Genomic DNA, 5,315 nt, shown 5'->3' with positions numbered 1-5,315 from the left:
CTAGATATGATTCCCAGCACCCACATGGAGGTGCACAACCATCTCTACCTCTACCCTCTTCTGGCCTCTGGGGACACCAGGCAAGTTCATGGTATATGTACACTACATGTAGGTACTCACCTGTACTCATAAAATAATAATAATAATAATAATAATAATAATAATAATAATAATAACTTTTTTTGGAGCTGAGGACCGAACCCAGGGCCTTGCACTTGCTAGGCAAGCACTCTACCACTGAGCTAAATCCCCAACCCCAGTAAATTCTTTTTTTTTTAATCTGGGTTTGGTAGCACACACCTTCAATCCCAGCACTTGGGAGGCAGAAGCAGATGCAGGTGAATCTCTGTGAGTTTGAGGCCAGCCTGGTCTACAAAACAAATTCCAGAACAGCCAGGGCTGTTATACAGAGAAACACTATCTCGAAAAATCTTAAATAAAAAATAAACTTGAGTTTAGTTTAAACTCTGAGAATGAACACAGCCACATTTCAACCATGAAGGAAGGATGAGGATTATCTGAATGTTTAAAATATTCATATATTGGGATCATCAAGATGGATCAGTGGATTAGGCCCTTGCTGCCAAAACTAACAACCTGAGTGGCCCACATGGTGTTGGGAGAGAAAACATTCCTGAAAGTTGTCCTCTGGCCTTCACACATATGTACCCATACAAGCACATACACACATAAATAAAAATGTAACAAAGTCAGCTGGGTGTGGTGGCACATACCTTTGATCCCAGCACTCACGAGGCAGAGCTAAATAGATCTCTGTGAATTCAAAGCCAGGTCTACATAGTGAGTTCCAAGCTAGCCAGAGCTACACAGTGATGTCTTGTCTTAAAAAAGAAAAAAAAAATCATATATTTGTATATAAAAATGGCACTCAGTAGCAAAAAAAAAAAAAAAGGAAGAATTCATCCCCTCAGCAAGAGACCTGATGTAAGTTTTTTTATTTGTTTGTTCTGTCTTGGTTGGGGAGGGGTTGTTTTGTTTTTTATTAAAGGCATGAGCCACCATGGTGTGGTTCTTTTACACACACACACACACACACACACAACACACACACACACACACACACACACACACACACACACACACACACACACACCGTGTTCTCTTCAGCTGGGGAGATTGCTCAGTGGTTGGGTTACTTATTGCTCTTACAGAGAGAGGACCAGGTTTTAATTCCCGGCACCCACATGGAGGCTCACAGTCATCTTTAATTCCAGTTCCAGGGGATCTGATGGACATCCCCTTCTGGTCTCTGTGGGCATGCACATGGTGCACATACATGCAGGCAAAACATTCATACACATACAATTTTTAAAATACCTAAAAGTTTTTTTCAATTATGTTTTCTTAGGTTCTCTGACTAGTCTAGGCTCAAACTCACAATACAACTTAAGTTTTTTCACAAGCTCATTCCCCACCCTCCCAATTAGGGTAAAAATACGAATACTCGGAGTTCCTGTCTAGACCCACCATATTAGCATATTCCTCTAGTCAGCAGATCTAACTTCCCGTGCTTCAAGTCCCGCTTCTCTGGAGTACAGGCAACAGTGCTGTTTACAACATACGGCTATGAATGTCGACACTTACGGAGCCTTCAGTCAGTATGAGGCATTTGCTAAGGGTTTAATGTAAGTTAGACACAATTATTACTTCCTCTTTTATACCCCTGGAAAAGCTTATTCCTCTCAGTTCTCCTTTCCTAATATCCCGTCTGTCTCTATCCTCCGAGAGTCTAGGTCCCACATTCTTGTCAGTCACGGTGATTCTTAGCGCCGCTCACCCCAGATGCTGGCCTCCTTCCTTCCCAGTGAGAGGCAAAACTCACCACCATCTAATGAACAGCAAAGGGAAATCCGAGCTCTGTTCTCTCCTTGTGGTATTTTCACAGGGAGGGGACTAATCTTTTGTCGAAGTGTATTTTTATTATTATTTATTTATTTTGTGTATATGAGTGTTTTTGCCTGCATGTATGTCTGCACACTGTGGGCATGCTGTGCCTGTGGAGGCCAGAAGAGGGTGTTAGATCTCCTGAGACTGGAGTTACAGGCAATTGTGAGCCACCATGTGGGTGTGGAAATTGAACCCAGCTCCTCTGTGAAAGCAGTCAGTTTTTGTTTGTTTTTCTACGGGTTTCTCTGTATAGCTCTGGCTGTCCTGGAACTTGCTCTATAGACCTAGCTGGCCTCAAACTCACAGAGATCCTCCTGCCTCTACCTCCCGAGCACTGGAATTAAAGGTGTGCGCCACCACCATGCAACATTTCTGAACTTTTTCTTTTTTTTTTTTTTCTTTTTTTTTTTTTGTTTTGTTTTTTGAGACAGGGTTTCTCTGTGTAGTTTTGCACCTTTCCTGGAACTCGCTTTATAGACCAGGTTGGCCTTGAACTCAGAGATCTGCCTGCCTCTGCCTCCCGAGTGCTGGGATTAAAGGCAGCCGCCACTACCACCCCGCCCATTTCTGAACTTTTAAGTAGTTGGAATCATACAGTAGTTGCTCTCTTGTTCTGGCATTTATCTCCTAGTCTATTTTTGAGGTTTAGCCACATGTAATATGTATCAATATTCCACTACTTTATCACCTGTGAAATCAGAACAAGCTTTCTTATCATGTTTATAAAAATCAGAACATATAAAATATTGAGAATACATAATTCGGTCTAGATATTAGGGCTGAGATGTAGCTCAGTTGGTAGAGTGATTGCCTAGCATTCAGGAAACCCTGGGTTGGACCCCAAGCACTGAATAAACCCATTGTGATGACACACCACTGTAAATCCCAGCACTGAGGAGGTGGAGGCAGGAGGATCAGAAGTTCAAAGGTCATGGATGAGCAAGATGGCTAGTCCAGTAAATGTGCCTATGCCAAGCCTAATGACTTGGATTTGATCTCTGGTACTCACTCGATAGAAGGAGAGAACCAACTCCCACAAGTTGCCCTCTGACCCTCCACACTGATGCCAGACCGTATGCATGCCCCTCCTCCAAGAAATAAATAATGAGAATGTACAAAATTCAAGGTCATCCTCAGCCACACAATGAGTTCAAGGGCGCCTAAGAAATATGAGACTAAAAAGTGAAAATAAACCAGGCATGGTGGCCACACCTCTGATCCCAGCACATAAGAAATAGACAATCTCTGTGAGTTGGAGTTCAGCCTGATCTAAATAGTGAGTTTCAGGCTACATAGTGAGACCCTATCCCAAAACCTAATTATAATAATAAATTAAATAAAAATAAATAAACAACTTTTACCTTGTTATTGTTGTATCTAGGTCCTTGAGGTTCTGAGTCAAGTACTTTATTTGAATCATAGAATTCAGACCTCATAGCAGCCTAATGGGCTAATTAGGTGACAATATTATATTCATATTCGATCTGAGTAAACTAAACTGTGCAAATATGAACTGTCTCGGCCAAGGTCACAAAGCAAATAGGAGATTCAAATTGTTTTTGGTTTTTGTTTTTCAAGACAGGGTTTCTCTGTGTGAACCCTGGCTGCCCTGGAACTCACTTTGTAGACCAGGCTGTCCTTGAACTCAGAGATCTGCCTGGCTTCTGCTTCCTGAGTGCTGGGATTAAAGGCGTGCGCCAGCGCCGCCGCCAATGCCGCCACCCAAGATTGGGGCTCGAATTTTAAGTCTTGACTTCGGAACCCAGACCAGAACCCCTTGTTCTTCAACAAAGTGAATGGTCCTGTGGTCCATTCCTTTTTAACATCTCACCAGTCTTGATATTTGGTTTTCCGAGACAGGGTCTAATTTTGTAGCATAGGCAGACCTTGAACTTATGGCAATCCTCTTACCCAAGTGCTAGAGTTACAGATGTGAGCCACACCCTACACTCAGCCCACCGTGGATTTTTATATTGGAATATGGAAGTGCATGGTAACAGCGAGAGTGGACTGTGGCAGCTGACTGCCCTGTGGTAAACCTGGGGTCTGCTCTGAAGGAAGATTCGGCTGGGGCCAGCAGCACACTGTCTGCAAAGCTATGAAGACTCTGGGTCGTTTGAGTAGCAAGAGGATACTTACGCCTTGGTTTTGCTGGGCTGAGGATCAGACCTCTTGCATATGCAAACCGTAGGTAAGGCAAGCGCTTGTGGCCAACGGGGCCTCCAGAGCGCCAGTAATTGAAGGCAGCGTCCCTGAGGTTTCATGGTGAACCTCGGGCCCCACATTTACTGCAAGTGTGTTGGAGATGTGTTATTAGTACAATGTATCAGTATTTATGTTAACCATAAGTACCGCAGTGACCTGTGCTCTAAACCCACCCTATGACTTCTGAGATACACAAATCCACCCTCAGCAGCCCCAGGACAGGTACTAGGAGTGAAGGCCACACCCTAGTCCACGGAGGAGGCCCAGTGGGGATCACAGGAGGTGACCTCAAATTTCAATTATTGTGTAGAAGTGAGACACTGAGGCTCCAGACCCCTGAGGAGACTGAGGGGAAGTGGAGATTCCGTGCCACTTCAAAAGCAGGTAAGGCTGTCTCAGGCCTCTTACTGATAGCACTGTGTTGATGGCCTGCAGCATCCTCACCCAGGGTCCATAAACGTCCCAGCATTGCTCACTTGTCCAGTGAAAGTAAATGTTTGGGTGTTCATTAAGCGGCAGGATAGTGGCTCTCCTTGGGGTGTCGAGGGACTGGTTGTGTTCTGTTTCTCTGGTATTGCTGCCTACCCATGTCTTTCTTCACTTTGTGATATTTTCTTGATTTCATAACTCTATGCTTGTTTTTGCACATACCGCTTCAATAAAGTTTATTCAAAACACATAAACTAAAATAAATATTTAGAATGCCGCCGCCACCGCCGCCACCCAAGATCGGGGCTCAAATTTTAAGTCTTGACAAATGGTGCTCACAGTATTAATCCATGTTGCATTATCAAGCTTCCCTTTAAGGTTAAAAGTCCTAGCATGGTCTGCAAGGTGAGATCCAGGACAGTCAGGGCTACACAGAGAAATCGTCTCTCAAAAAATCGAAAGAGAGAGAGAGAGAGAGAGAGAGAGAGAGAGAGAGAGAGAGAGAGAGAGAGAGAGAGAGAGAGAAGAAAGGAAGAAAGGAAGAAAGGAAGGAAGGAAGGAAGAAAGAAAGAAAGCCCCATGCCTGCTAAAGGTCCTGGCCCCTGGTGAAGTCGTGGAGCTGGGAGCCAAAGATGGCGCCAAAGAGGAGCAGGAAGAGGCTGAGTCATGCGCCATGTTCCAAGTCTAGTGCACCCCTCTGTGATCCAGTGCAGAGGCCCTGAGGCCGGGAGGCAGGTTTCCGTGTGTCTGGTCCAGGCCTCAGGGTTTTTTCA

The sequence above is a fragment of the Peromyscus eremicus genome, chromosome 3 (assembly GCF_949786415.1).
Source record: "Peromyscus eremicus chromosome 3, PerEre_H2_v1, whole genome shotgun sequence".
NCBI lineage: Eukaryota > Metazoa > Chordata > Mammalia > Rodentia > Cricetidae > Peromyscus > Peromyscus eremicus.
The sequence above is the reverse complement of the archived record's forward strand: the minus strand, read 5'-3'. Positions refer to the sequence as shown.